The sequence below is a fragment of the Solanum lycopersicum genome, chromosome 7, assembly GCF_036512215.1.
Source record: "Solanum lycopersicum chromosome 7, SLM_r2.1".
NCBI lineage: Eukaryota > Viridiplantae > Streptophyta > Magnoliopsida > Solanales > Solanaceae > Solanum > Solanum lycopersicum.
This window is the reverse complement of record NC_090806.1, coordinates 6,812,708-6,829,274: the sequence shown is the minus strand read 5'-3', so window position 1 is coordinate 6,829,274 and position 16,567 is coordinate 6,812,708. Positions and strand designations below refer to the sequence as shown.

General features: G+C 31.7%; 1 pseudogene; it reads left to right on the top strand.

Annotated features, from left to right (window-relative positions):
* Positions 1–3,928: 3,928 nt before the first annotated feature.
* On the top strand, positions 3,929–6,870 carry LOC101255576 (coniferyl alcohol acyltransferase-like; annotated as a pseudogene).
* Positions 6,871–16,567: the final 9,697 nt, after the last annotated feature.

Here is a 16,567-nt window from a genome sequence, read left to right as displayed (position 1 = left end):
CATTGCATATGCCACGAATAGTAAGACATGTCAATTTTTGGTTCATAAGTTCGAACATCCGGATATTCATGATAATACAGTAATGGAATCATATAGTGCTAAATTTTTTGAACATATCTATCCGTATAAAACTAGACTTGAGTCATCTAGTGGGGGATCTAAACAACCCAGAGAAGAACCAAAAGAGAATGAACAAAATGAAGAAAGTCCAAGACGCAATAAATGTCAAAAGACATCCACTTTATTTGGATCAGATTTTGTAACATTTCTTCTCGAAAGTGAGCCTCAAACATTCAAGGAAGCAATGTTGTCTAGCGACTCAATCTCTTGGAAGGAGGCTGTTAATAGTGAAATTGAATCAATCTTAAGCAATCATACTTGGGAGTTGGTTGATATTCCTACGGGGAACAAACCCTTGGGTTCAAAATGGATCTTTAAAAAGAAGATGAAAGATGATGGAACTATTGACAAATATAAAGCAAGACTTGATGTCAAAGGTTTTAGACAAAAAGAAGGTCTTGATTATTTTGACACATACTCGCCAGTAACTAGGATTACATCAATACGGATGTTTATTGCACTAGCTGCAGTATACGGTCTTGAAATTCATCAAATGAATGTGAAAGCAGTCTTCTTAAATGGAGAGCTATAAGAGGAAATTTACATAAAACAGCCTAAGGGTTTTTTAGTTCCTGGTAAAGAAAAGAAAGTGTGCAAACTTATTAAGTCACTTTATGGACTAAAACAAGCACCAAAACAATGGCATGCAAAATTTGATCAAACCATGTTGTCAAATGGATTTAAGATCAATGAATGTGATAAATGTGTTTACATTAAAGATATTCCAAATTAGGAAGTTATTTTAGACATGCTTATAATGAGCAAAGACATTGCTAATATAAAAGCTACAAATCGTATGCTCGCTAGTAAATTTGATATGAAAGATTTAGGAGTTGCTGATGTGATATTAGGAATTAAGAATTCTTAAAACTCCTAACGGTCTAGCATTGTCTCAAACTCATTATATTCAAAAGATACTTGAAAAATTAAAATTTTTGAATTTTAAAAGGGCAAAGACTCTAATTGATGTATACCTTCATCTTGCAAAGAATAAAGGTGAGAGACAGTCTCAATTGGACTATGCTAGCGTATTGGGAAGCTTAATGTATGTCATGAATTGTACACAACCAGACATAGCTTCCGCTATCAATAAACTGAGTCGATACACAAGTAATCCTAATCAAAATCATTGGTTGGCAATGAAAAGAGTTTTGGAATACTTAGATGACATTCAAAACTATGCTTTACATTACAACAAATATCCAGCCGTTCTTGAAGGATATAGTGATGCAAATTGGATTACTGGGTCAACTGAAACAAAATTCACAAGTGGATACGTTTTTACTGTTGGTGGAGGAGCAATATCTGGGAAATCATTCAAACAAACATGTATAGGTCGCTCTACAATGAAGTTTAAATTCATTGTTTTAGAAAAGGCAGGTGAAGAAGCTGAATGGTTCCGGAATTTCATAGAAGATATTCCATTTTGGCCCAAACCAATGGCCCCTATATGCATACTTTGTGATAGTCAAGCTGCAATAGGAAGGGCTGGAAGAATTATGTATAACGGCAAGTCTCATCACAGAAGACGAAGACATAACTCTGTGAGACAACTACTCTCTGGTGGAATTATCACAATTGACTATGTGAAGTCAAAAGATAATGTGTCGAATCCACTTACAAAAGTCCTAAATAGAGAGGGAGTTGAGAAATCATCGACGAGAATGAGACTATGGCCGAGAACAAGTCACCGTGGCGGTAACTCTACCTAGAAGACTGAAGATCCCAAGATCTAGGTTAAAGGAGATAAAACAAAGTCATTGATGACGGTTCAACATTGTCAAGAAAAAAAATTATTATTATTTTATGGTCCATTCTCATGATGAGACAATGTTTAGTAATCAGAATAAATACATAAGGACTTTATAATGGTTTCTAAGTTTGATACAGGGAATATCAAATGGTGTATTTATGGGATAACAAATTTAGAAATCACCTATGTAAGTGTGAAGTGTAAGCCGGTTCAAGGAGAATCCGGTAAGGCCAGTTCTTTAAGCACTTACTATCCAAGATGTGTTCATGGCTGAAACGAACAAAACAATGACAACTAAGAACAGTTCAAGGGTTGATTGTGTGACATATGTTGTCTAGGTATACACCAAAGCTCAACGGTTCAAAGATATCAAATCTACCGATTGACCGAGTATATCCGATATATGTTCACTACGGAAAGTTTAAAGGGAAACCTACTTATCTACATGCGATTAACCTTTACCTACAAGACACACAAGTTTTTTCATGCATATGTTTTAATAATAGTCTTCCCCATTCATGTGGGGGATTGTTGGGTTTAGCAAGTGTGAATGGGAAAAGAAATGAGAGAATATGAAAAGTGAGGGAATTACTTTGGAGGGAAATGAAAAGTAATTTGCAAAGTGCAAATGAAAAGTCATTTCTCCCATATCGGCAAAAGAAAGGGAAAATTGTTGTCCTTATATAAGAAAACACTTCCATTACTTCTTAAAGAGCTAAGAACAAGATGCCCCCTCGCGCCGTCGTCGTCGTCTCTCGCTCGGCTTCGGATTTGACAAATGATGTGATTGATTGATAAAATTTTTGGACAAAATTTATTTAATCAGTTGTTATTAAATCAAATAAATCCTGTTAATATTATCCCTTATAAATTTGCGAGTAACGGTAATATTTCGAAAAGTTGTTACTCTTTCCGAAAAATCATTAATTTCCAAAAAGTCGTTACTTTCCAAAAAGTTATTATTTTCCTAGACAACACAATTTTCTGAAAAGTTGTTATTTTTTCCAAAAGACACAATTTTCTGGATAAAACGGGTCGGAACAGATTTCACTGAATAGACACGTTCCTTGCTGAAAATGGCTATAAAAGGAAGTCAATTTTCTATTTTTTAAACACTGAAAATTTTCCTTACCTGCATTTATTTTTCTCTCAAATAAAATAAAAGTGTCGATCGACTGAGTCTATGTGACTTGTTGTTGTTCTGATGTTCGTTGAAGTTAAAGAAATTTGAGGTACCGCTATTTCTTTAACAGGTTTAATTTGTTTTATCTTGGGAGAAATTAATCCATAACCTTGGGTACATTGAGGGGATTAAATTTCTTAAGGACACACAATAATTTCTGTGGACTCGGATTACTTCTTGTATTCTATGTATTTTCTGCTTCATCTTATTTTTGTTTCTGTTTATTAACCTTATAAATATAGATTACTATAAGAATAACAGTTCTCACCAATCCTAATTATATTATAACCAACTAACATTGAACCTTTTAGATATGAATTAATTTTTTTAACTAAAGAAATATTTAGACTTGTTTATTATTTATTATTTTGAAATATTGTTATATATTTAGATATGTTGTTTGTTATTCATATTTATTATCAGTATACTTAAACTTATAACTATAATACATTTATCTACTTAATTTGTCATGTTGTCACACTTTTTATGAATAATAATCATCACACTTAACTATATTAGTTAGTTAAAAATAGCAACATATATTAATTTGATACAATCAAAATAAAACTACAATAGATATATAATATATTCGATACAATATTGAGAAGCTAAGTAACTCATTTGGTGAGATTCCTATTTTTCATTTTGAGTAATATAGTATTCTCTTTTTATTACCTCTCTCCTATCGATTGCCTCTAAAAAAATATTTTCTATTTAAAATTCGTAGTACAAACTTTAATTATTTTTTTTATGATTAAATACTAATAATCATCTAAAAACTTTATTTTATAATATAAAAAATCTTTCATTCTATAAATACAACTATCTCATCCATCAATCCATCACTCTAATATATCGATAACCTTTTACACTTCTTATTTTCTCCCCCTCCCCCTCTCCAAACCCAACAAAGAGATGAATTCAAAGAAAAACTTCAATGTGAAAGTGAACAAGAGTGAAGTAGTGGCAGCAGTGTTGCCAATGCAACAACATTGGCTACCATTATCCAATCTTGATTTGCTCTTACCTCCATTGGAGGTCGGAGTTATGTTCTGCTATCTAAATCCCATTATTGTTTCGGAGAAAATTAATATGAATTTAGAATTTAACTCCATCGTAAAAATACTCAAATCATCTTTGGCTGAAACATTAGTTTCTTACTATGCACTTTCTGGAGATAAAGTTGAAAATTCAGCCGGAGAACCGAAGCTTCTTTAATTTGCAATAATGGTGGTGTTTCTTTTATTGAAGCTTTTGGTGATGTTGAGCTTAAAGAGGTAAATTTTTATAATCCTGATGAAAGCATTGAGGGAAAATTTGTTCCGAAAAAGAAGCATGGTGTTCTTGCTATTCAGGTATTTAATAATTATGTGTAAAACAATTTCTCCCTATTTATTCCATGCATGTGACTTAGTGAATATCTCAACATATAAATACAACAATAACAATATATTCAGTAATCAATTTAATCTTATATGAAAAGAATAAGGTGTAATAAGCAGACCTTAACTCTATTTGTGTGAGGTGCTGAAGAGGATAATTATTTATGATATATCCAAGACTTTTCTGAAACATGGTTTGAAAATATCTATTAATCGTTGAGGTGTGTGACCAATGTGATTTTAGAACTCCCTTGACAAGCGTAAAGTTGGATGTACGATTCGGGTTATGAATTTGACAAAACTAAGTAACTGTCTAATTTGATTTAAATCTTGTATTTGCCACGAAAAAATGGGTTTAATGTATAAATTATTAATTTAAAATATAGTTACTTCAAACCACTAAAATCTTACATCCATAAACGTCAAATCATGAACTTACCACTTCATATAAGGGTTTTGACTCTCTTCAAGATGCAAACACTTACCACTTCATATAAGGGTTTTGATTCTCTTCAAGAGGCAAACACGCAAAAAAATTATAATAGTGTTCTGTGATTCGAATTCGTATAATACTTCTGTCTACTTAATAGCACGTAAAGTGTGTGACTATCTTCTTCATCGAATAACATAAGCTAAGCTGTTACGCCCCTGGTTAATTTCACTTGTCAAGTTTGGACTTTGTATACCCTAATAAACAATAATCAACATTAATCCATATTAATTGGTGTTTAGTCATCGGTCTGAGATATGATTTGATGTTTAGAGTAAAATAGGAAGAAAATAAGGTTTTTTTTATATGTTAAAAGTGACAAAAGTGATTTTTGGTTTAAACTAGTGGACAAATAAAAATGTGTGGAAGGAGTATATATTAAACATATTTATTAGCACAATACATAAATATGTCCTTTAATTTGGGTATGCATAAGTAGACACTTAAACTTGTATAAAGCTAAACAAATAGACACGTGTTCTATTTGGCATAGTACATTACAATTTTACGTCCTACATGGTGTCGTGTGCATATTATGCCACATAGAACTCACGTGTCTACTTGCTCAATTTTACACAAGTTAAAGTATCTACTTGTATACACCCAAAGATGGGAGGTACTTAAATGTGAAACAAAGCCAAATTAAAGGACTTATTTATGTGTTCCGTCGTTTATTTACTTAACTAATCATGTTTTCAACAAAAATTCTCTGTCTTGATTGTTGAGAAAATAATCACAAAGTTTTAAAAAAACAAATTAAGTTTTTCAAATTTGTGATAATAAATATATAAAAAAGGGTATATTTTCTAAACAGATTAAAATAGAAATATATATGACACGTCTATTAAGATTAAGGAGGTATAACTCTTCTGCTAGAGCAATATAAAAATAGACAACCCCATAACCTAACTTTGTCCTTTTGTTTATTTATTTAATTCCTTGAAATTATACCCAATTTTATTTGATGCAGGTTACACAACTCAATTGTGGAGGAACAATTGTGGGTTGCACATTTGATCATAGAGTTGCTGATGCATACTCAGCCAACTTGTTTCTTGTGTCATGGTCTGAATTAGCTCAATCCAAGCCACTCTCTCAGCTCCCATCGTTTCGACGATCATCACTTTTTCCTCGACATCCTGGTTACTATGATGACTCGATCGATGACTTATATGTACTACTCTCAACCCTACCTCCCATGAAATCCGAAATCTTTAACCCTACTGATCAATTCATTAGTAGAATTTACTATGTCACGGGTGACAAAATTGAGTACCTTCAATCACTAGCCAATTGTCATGATAACCAAAAAGGCACGTCCCAGAGGTCTAAACTTGAATCATTCAGCGCTTTCCTGTGGAAAACTATTGCATGTGGAATTAATAAAGAAACTTGGGGTTTCAACAATTTTAGGTTTGGTATTGTGGTGGATGGTCGGACTCGATTGATCATAAATAATGTGGATAAGTCGCTAAAAGGGTACTTTGGTAATGTTCTCTCCATCCCATTTGGAGAGAAAAAAGTTGAGGAGGTAAAAGAAAAATCGTTAAATTGGGTGGCAAAAGTAATCCATGAATTTCTTGATATCGCGAAAACACAAGAGCATTTTCTTGGATTGATAGATTGGGTTGAGGCTCCTCGTCCTGAACCATCCATGGCAAAAATATATGCGATGAATGGTGATGGACCAGCGGTGGTAGTGTCATCGAGGCAACATTTCCCTGCGAAAAAGTTAAATTTTGGATGGGGTGAACCAGTGTTCTGGTCTTACCATTTTCCGTGGGCCGGAAAAGCGGGATATGTGATGCCAATGCCAAGCCATAAAGGAAATGGAGATTGGATTGTGTATATGCATCTCTTGAAATGGCAAATCGAACTTATTGAGGCTTCTCCATACCATGTGTTCAAACCAGTGACCGCATATTATCTCAATTTAATTTGACTATAGTACGATTTTAGTCATTGAGTCACATCCATCTTATCCTATATCTAAGTAGATTTAACGCTTTTTTCTTCTTTTATTTATCGTCCCATGAATATGTTATTTATAATTTGGACATGTATGTAACATATATAGTTCTTCATTTTCTTACTGGTTGACAATATCATTAGCTTTGACTGAAATTATGTATTATATTTATTTTTTTAAAAAAACTATACATATAAATAACTTATTGATAACTCATTCTTCTAGCTTTTTTTTCTCTAATTAAATATAATTTAGAAATCCTAATTCTACCTTGGAAAAAAAATAGAGTCAACTTGAAGTCAATATTAGCGAGAACATAGATAGGAAGAAGTGTCGTGTATTAGGTTAGAATATTAATAGGAGTATAATGTTATCTTTCTTTGTGAATGTATAGGCTTATTATTAATTAGTGCATGTCATACTACTAGTCGTACCCTTATAGTTCTTATTATGTGTTGTTTATCGTATTTCGCACGGGTAGAGCTACCTTTCTCCGAGGAGTGTCAAGCAACATCCCTTTCTTGAAAAACTTACATACTATATGGATATCAAATTTTGGTTTAAAAAAAATTATATTTGCGATGAAAAATGATTGCAAATGTTATTTGCGATGGGGAGGTGTAGGGTGGATTGAGCTTAACCCGCATAAATGTTTAACGTACCCTACTCCGTCCACACAGCGATCTTTGCCATTTCAACCGGCTTTACTCCGCATGAATTTTTCAATATTTTTCTTTTTTCAATTAATTTAATACTAAAAATAAAAATTTTATAAATAAATTTATTTTCTAATTGAAGTTGTATTAATTCAATAGATAATGACTTAAATTTTTCAATTTTTTAGAGGTTAATTGTACTGAAAATTATGTAAGAAATCGTATTAGTTTTAATGAAACCATTTTCAATTACTATCTTGAATATTTTAGCAAGTTATATTAAAATTATTATTGTAATAATTTTATTTCAATGTTGAACAACTTTGAGAAATAGCAATGGTCATTACCAAATGATCACACATTTTTTGTCATAATGTAAAATAAAATCAAATTCATAAAACTGAATATTCACTCTTTTTAAATTAGAAAGCATTGATTCCCTTCTCTTCTTTTTTTTCCGAAAGACAAGAAATCGATCAGTATTACTCTTAATTGAAAATACCTTATTAGAAATTGATTCAACTGTTAACACTAAAATATGTTATCATATAAATATATATTTAAAGAAACTTTCAATTGATATTAGTTTGAATATAAATGTATGCATTTGTTATGAGATTTGTGTATTTTTATCCGTAAAGGGTGTTCTATCACTCTTATAATACCTAATAAATATGCAATAAAATAATATCACAAAAAGTATTTATGCATACCAAAACACTATGAGATAAGGAGTGGGGATTTAGGGTAAAAAGGTGGACAAGTAAGGAGAAGACAACAAACTTTGAGCGTGTAGAGTTGGGAACCAAAAAAAGCCACAAAAATAAAGTAACCAAAACAAGTTACTATTTTAGTAAGTAACTAAAATAAGCTTAGTGAAAGAAAAAGTTTCACTATATCCTATAATCTAAACGTTTTTCGTTAGTGTCATAAAGTTTATTTTTTATATATAACGAAACTTTTTATTACACTTTATAAGAAGACTATTTTTCACGTCTTGGAGAAGTTTTTTCAATGTTGTCACATAAATTATATTGATTTTGATATGTCATTAAAACGGAAAAAAATATTTCATTATGTATTTTTATTTTTTTTATTCTGAAAAATCTTTCAATCTCTATTTAAGGATGTTTATATTTAGTTGATAGCACCTACAACATAAAGTTTTCTATATTTGTTCATTTTGATCTAAAAAATTGTCTTCTACACCTGAAGTTAAAGTTTCATTTTATTGGGATGACGAAATTATACATGATGGAAATACCGTTTATTATAATTGTCCTCCCAAACACAATGCTAAATATCCAATTAATGTCCGATATCATAAATATATTTCATCAATTTATAAAAGAATGGGTATAAACAGTACGGATTATAATTTAATTATAGTCGGAATATACCCTACTTCATTTTTATCACAAGGACAAGTAAATTTTGGAGAGTAGATTATCTATAATAACGAATCGTTGACCGACTTTTTGAGGATTCCAAATGACTATATAGATTAAATCAAGTTAACCATACTTGAATCTATGTTAGGAAGGAGCCTAAGATTAGTCAACGACTTTCTCCTTTATCAGTTGATGTTCATCCCTAATTAAAAAATCGTAATAGCATTGATGGATTTTCGATAACATCATCTACTGATTTTCCTAAAAGGACACATTATCAAATTATTCTTACCGTCGGATATGATTTTTATTTAAACGAAACTATCAATGAAAGTGATTGGTAATGCTCAATTATTATATTTCGATTATTGTTTGTTGATCTTGTCAATTATATATTAATTGATATTATTTATTATTCTTATTATTATATATTTTGTAGCGGTTTACCTTAGCAAGATAGGTATATTGCTCCAAGTTATGGACTAAATAATTATTTTGGTCAGTCATCACACTTTGAAATGACGGAAAATGTTGGGACATCCTCAAATTTTCATGTCTCGCCTACTTTTGATGCAGATAATTATCGCTATGTCTAACATTTGTTTTTTTTATTTGAGTAAGTTAATTGCATGAGCCAAATATTTATATATTTTTTACATACATAGGGAAAATACTACACAAGATGAGCCCATTGATCCTGTGAATATCGATGATCGTGACCTTCCTAATTACGGCTCACCTCTAGCTAGTGATAGTGATGATTTGCCTAATGCTGAGGAATCAGAAGATAATATTCCATTTGAGGCATCATCACTCATCTAGTGATGATGATTTTTTGACTCCCAATCGATCGCCAAGACTAATGTCCATAAGACTGTTTCATAATCATGAAATTCCTTATCTTGATCATTCCGGATAGTCCAGATATCTTTGGTGATACACATGATGAGTATACATCACAATATACGTGGCATGAACATGAAGATTTCATGAATGATGCTATTTATATTGAAAAAGACATGTTATTCAATTCAAAGAAGTAGTTGCACAGAGCAGTTAAACTTCTATATTTGAAGATAGCAAGGGAGTGATTTGTTATTAAATCGACAAAGAGATCATGATGGCTTGTTTGCAGACGTGTAGAACAAGGATGTCGATTAGGTTGACTTCTTTTATTGATAAACATACTAACATGAAGAAAGTTGGAAGATACATTAAAGAACATACATGTGATATGGGTACGTGTCTCGAAGGGCATTTCAACTTGGATGTTGAGATGATCCTCCATGTTGATATAGAAAGAACGCCAAGGTACTATTTTATCCCTAGATGATTTTTATTAATAAGGAAATATTCATTTTTTATTTGACAATTAATATTATTATTAATTTCAGGTTTCCCATCAAAGACTGTCAAAAAACTGTTCTTAAAGCATATGACATTTCAGTAAGTAAAAGAAAAGTCTATCTTGATTGCAAGCGAGTTTTTGAAAAAGTTTATGGTGCTTGGGAGGGTTCTTTTGCCTAGTTGCCGAGGTTCATGGAAGCTTTGAAACACTTCAATCCTGAACAGTATTCAATTGTATGTTGATAGTCAAGACACATATTGGTGCACAAATAGTCAAACAATAACATCCACCACATGAGAAAATTATGGAAGATTTGTTGATATTGTTTTAGTAAAAAAAAAATCATCAAATGTTTCAACTTAAAGCTAGACAAAAAGATAATTTTTTGTGTACTTTATGACATAGATACTTTTATTTTGTCTTATATTTTACGCTATTCTGCCTCTTAATTTATTTTACTTTATTTTCATATGATTTTGAAATAGTGTTACTATTAAAACTTTTATAGGATGTATAAACCTAAGTTTTTTATCAATGGATTTAGATGCCTTCCTACCAAAACTAATTTAAGTCTAAGGTTGAAAGTAAATCAAACCAAAACCATATTCTAAAAAAGATAAAATTTCCCTACAAGTAGAAGGTTGCAATCCTACCTATTTTTGCACCTTAAGCAACAAATATGAGTTGTATATTGCCGGTTTGTGCTACTCCAAAATTTTGATTTGTTTAGTGTGGGGTCTCCTTATATTGTCGGATAAGGACCATCTTTAAAGTGAATTTTTTTTTTGGGAGCCATGAAAAGGAAAGGGAGAGAAGGTGAAAGTGAAGGTGAAAATGTAAACTTTTTATAAAGTGGAATAAAAAGTTCCACTTGATAAAGTGGAAGAAAAATTTCCGTTATATATTAAAAATAAACGTTATGACACTAACGGAAAACGTTTAGAAAATTGGATATAGTGAAACTTTTTTTCCACTAAACTTATTTTAGTTAGTTACTAAAATAGTGACTTGTTTTGGTTACTTTTATATTTTTGTGGCTTATTTGGTTCCCAACTCGAGCGTGTACTTACGAAACCTATTTTTTCTACTTTTATAAGAAAAATCACTTTTTAAAAAAAATAAAAAAAAATAGGTATTTCTCAAAATATATGGATTAAAATCTTCCTTGGTAAGGGTTCTGAAGAATAGTTTTATAAATTAGCAAAACCACTTCCATCTTTATAATAATTATAGATAAATAAAATTGTTATATGATGCATGAAGAACAATAGATATATATATATTTTAAAATATATGTCACTATAAGAAGAAAATACTTGTGAATTTCATTATTAGATTTGTTGACTATATGCTTTAACGAACAAATATAAAGACATTGAAGCCATAGATTGTAGTGGATTCCATTAAAGAAATTAATTGGGTAAAAACTTATCTTTAATTTTTTTGGAATCTGAATCTATATAGATAATATAACAAATAAAACTAACGCAATATTTTTAAATTATTATTATACATTTACAAAAACAATTTCATAATGCTGACTTTTTAAAAAAATGGGACTCCAATAGAGCTATATTTCATTTCATTTTCCTATTCAATCGTTTAGATGGAAATGTTGGTCCTATGAATAAAACAAGGAAGAGAACATTTATAGGGAAAAGATTAGAAATTAAGACTATATAATAAATTAGAGTAATTAAGACTACATAATAAATTAGAAATTTATTTACTAATATTTAATTAATTAGATTATGATTTAGTGAAGGGGCAAACTTAAATAGTAATCTAACTTTTGCCTAAAATTCTTTCCACTTATAATATAGTGTGATATGATATGATATGCTGATTCATATAAAAATAAGAAGAAATATAATAAAAGGCAAAACATTCGAAATATGCGATATCATTCTCACGATCTTGAAATTAAAAAAATAGACGAAAAATTTCTCACGATCTTGAAATTAAAAAACAAGAAGAAAAATAATTTGAAATTCAATGTACAATCCTTTGAGCTCCTGTCAATATTCACTTGCATAAGTTGATCACAACTCACTAGTCTTTGTTTTATTCTTCAAGTGAAACTAAAACACCAAAAACTTGCAACTTAAAAGGCTAATATGATCATTTCTACAAACAATTGTTCAATTGCCATAAAAGAACTTCCTAGGAAAAGAGACTTCAGGCTGTTCAAGCTATACTTCAAAGGGCGAACAGTTTTGTCAGTAGGGACACACATTTATATAAAGCATAATACATAATTGTATCCTTTAACTTGGTTTCGAATCACAATTTGCCCTTTAACTTTGGGTGTGCACAAGTGACACTTAAACTTATATAAAGTTGAACAAATAAACACACGTTTCCTACATGCCATTTTTGTCTTACGTGATGTCATACGTGTATTATGCCATGTAGGACGCATGTATTTATTTACTTAAAAGTTGGATAGTTAAAGTGATTGTTTGTGCATTATGAAAGTTGGAGGTCAAAGTTAAAATTTGAACCAAGTTTAAGATCCAATATATGTATTATGCCTTTATATAGGGTAGACTATCAATGTTTGGATGACCGTCAAGCTAATAAGCAGTGAAGTCAGCCCCACCAAACCCAAAGTAAACAACCCCTCAGGGTCAAGTAGTCAAGAACTCGTTGGCATTCTTCTTGAGACTATCTCCTCTGAGGTTTTCTAGAGCTATTGGGGAGGATTTCCACGAGTTTTTGACTATCTTCCCTAAACAAACAACATACTTTGGATTTGATGGAGTCAAAAGGAGACGACTTTATTGCTTATAAGCTTGACGGGCCAGGATTGACAATCACCATATGATCCTGGGATTTCCAAATCATTTCTAGATTTTCTTCTTTCACAGGCTGGGTATCCACTATGGCTAGAAAGTCTACCCCATTTTTTTAATTCAAAAGATAAACTTGCGAAATTAATTAGGACTGAAGAGGTTTACATTCCTCATAAGTCATTTTTCCGTTGCTAACATCCTATGATGTATTAATAATATTCCGTTTAAAAAAGAAAAAAATTACTTTTCATCTTAGTTTATTTAAAGAAGAATGATTTTCCTAACATTTTAATTTCAACTTAGTTGAATCTACTGAGTCTGCCAAATTAAATGAAATGACCTCCATATCTACTAATGTTTTGACAAAAGAGATGAAATCAGACGTATTTTCAAATGGAATCTCAGATCCATCATACTGTCTTAATGATCACAAGAAAGGCAAGCAACACATGAGAAGTCTATCCAGATCACCCCTTTCTCAAGAGCTTATTAGATTAGGTTATGCAGCGCAATTACCTGATTTTCTGCATAGAGGTTCACGACGACTAAAAGGTGCAGATGATATTTGTGTCTTGTTCAGCTAGGGCTTGGATAGCAAATTAATCAAGCAGCAGAAAAAGGTATTGTTCCCCATTATCTGAGATATCTTCAACTTTAAATTGAACAAGTGTTGGACATATAAAATATATAAAATGAGAGAACAGAACTTATTCCAATCAAACTTGACCAATATAGTGCTTGTCTTTCAACAATAGATGCAGGTTTGCTGGGAAGATACATAAATATAATCGACAACCATTTGCATTGGAACAAATTAAAGGATCACTAATAAATATTGTTGTCAAGCCACTGCCAATAATATCAATTTCATAGGTACACCTAAAATCAGTAAGTTAATACTTGAAATAGACACATATATGGATGTGCATGTAAGTTTACGATACCACAACTTAACGATCAATTATTAACTAATTTGAATAAAACTTGTCTAGGGAATGAGAAATCATGAAGTTTGTAGTTTTGATGGATGACAAAGAGTTGTAGTTTTGATGACTAAAAAAAAGTCTTGATATGTAACAAATGTTAGGTTTTATTTGTCCTAAATTTCTTACCATAAATAGGTTTTCCTTTTAGGAAAAGGTTTTGAATTGACTAATCATTTTCTTGTAGAAAAGTTTTAGGACTCTATAAATAGAGGCATGTTCCTTCTAACTTAATCAGCATTCATAATGTAGTCTTCAGGGCTTTGAGAGTTTTGGTTAAGGGGAGAAATTGTGGGTCACAAGCTTGATACGTTATCACTTGTGTGAACCTCCCATGTATTCTGAGTGAATTGGTTGAGGTTGTTTCCCTCTGTATTTTGTACTCTCATATTTATAGTGGATTGCTCATCTCCTTTGTGGACGTAGGTCGATTGACCGAACCACGTTAAATCTTTGTGTCTTTTGGTATATTTCTCGTTGTCTTCTTACTCGTGGTCTTTCAAGGTTTGCTTTGCTAGCTTCCGCGTATACACCTGCTTATTTTAGGTCCTAACAAGTGGTATCAGAGCCAGATTCAATGACGGAGTCAGGTTTAGTGGTTCGATAATCGATGATTGAACCAGGTTAGAAAGAGGTGTTAATCTTGACGGGTGTAGTTGTAGTCACAACCTTTTTGACAGTAATGAAGATTTTGTTGGAGAAATTGTTTCAGAGAGGTTTTCTGTGTTGAGACATAAATTTTGCAAAGGAGATTCTGAAGAGGAGAAGCAAGTTGTTGAATATTAAGTGAAGAAGGTGGACAATTTATTTTGTCAGTAATTCAGGCCAAGGGGGAGATTTGTTAGGTTTTATTTGTCCTAAATTTCTTACCATAAATAGGTTTTCCTTTTACGAAAAGGTTTTGAATTGACTAATCCTTTTCTTGTAGGAAAAGGTTTAGGACTCTATAATAGAGGCATGTTCCTTTTTAACTTAATCAGCATTCACAATGTAGTCTTCAGGGCTTTGAGAGTTTTGGTTAGGGGGGGAAATTGCGGGTGACAAGCTTGATACGTTATCACTTGTGTGAACCTCCCATGTATTCCGAGTGAATTGGTTGAGGTTATTTCCCTCCGTATTTTGTACTCTCATACTTATAGTGGATTGCTCATCTCCTTTGTGGACGTAGTCGATTGACCGAACCACGTTAAATTTTTGTGTCTTTTGGTATATTTCTCGTTGTCTTCTTACTCGTGGTCTTTAGAGTTTTGCTTTGCTAGCTTCCGCGTATACACCTGCTTATTTTAGGTCCTAACAACAAATCATTGTTTATCATCATCAAAAAGGGGGGAAATGTTGGAAAGTGTAATATGGTTAGCAAGTTTTGATGATAGACATACATACACCAGTGCAGAAGCCACCAAAAGCTATAAGTGTAAAAAGTATAAACGCGTAATTTATGGCAAAAAGAAATCAAAGCGTGTCCCATCACAAGCTAATGCAGAAGCCATATAATAAATGGCATAAACTCGTAATTTGTTGTAAAAAAAAGGTCAAAATGCGTCGCATCTAGAATTCAAGACAAACAAGAAACTTGGAGCTTGAGTACGTGTACAAGTTTAATTGAAAAAAAGGAAATTGTCTATAAAAAGGTTTGTACATTAAAAGGCAAAATATTGTATTCCTTTTTATACTACAATTGTACTCTTCTCCTTATATGATAAGGAGACATATTCAAGAAGGAAAAGGATTTGTAATTGTAATTCCTTTCCTTGTAGAAGTTGAAAATAAATCAAACTCGATAAAAAGATCAAGAAGTTGAAGGAAAAAAGTGTCTTTACATAAACACAAATCGAGAGAATTTATCAACAAAGCCATAACAATAGTCATTGCATATTCACGAAATATATCATCTAGAGAGCAGTATTTGCTGGAGAAAAAACACAGGCCTTCGTCACAGCAACGTAAGGACCAGGTTCACCTTCACCACAGTAACGTAAGGACCAGGTTCACGAGTTCTGTTCCACACTGAACTATTGAATGTTGAATTCTGATCAATTAAAGTCTAGGGTTAATTAGTCTTCGTTGATTTCATCTAGGTTTATTATTGAGTTGTAATAATTTCTAGATCGTGTAACAAGAAGTGGGTTTGACTTCTTGGGAGTAGAGTGTTGTGAGAATTGTAAACAAGAAGTGGATTTGACTTTTTGGGTGGTTAGAGTAAAGAAGAGTTGAGAGCTTTTGTAAACAAGAAGTGAGCTTGACTTCTTGGTGAGTGGAGAGTTTTCGATTATAGTTAATCGAAAAGGGTAGAAGTTTAGAGTTTGATTCTTGGGAGTAGAGTGTTGTGAGAATTGTAAACAAGAAGTAGATTTGACTTTTTGGGTGGTTAGAGTAAAGAAGAGTGGAGAGCTTTTGTAAACAAGAAGTGAGCTTGACTTCTTGGTGAGTGGAGAGTTTTCGATTATAGTTAATCGAAAAGGGTAGAAGTTTAGAGTTTGATTCATTGATTAACTGA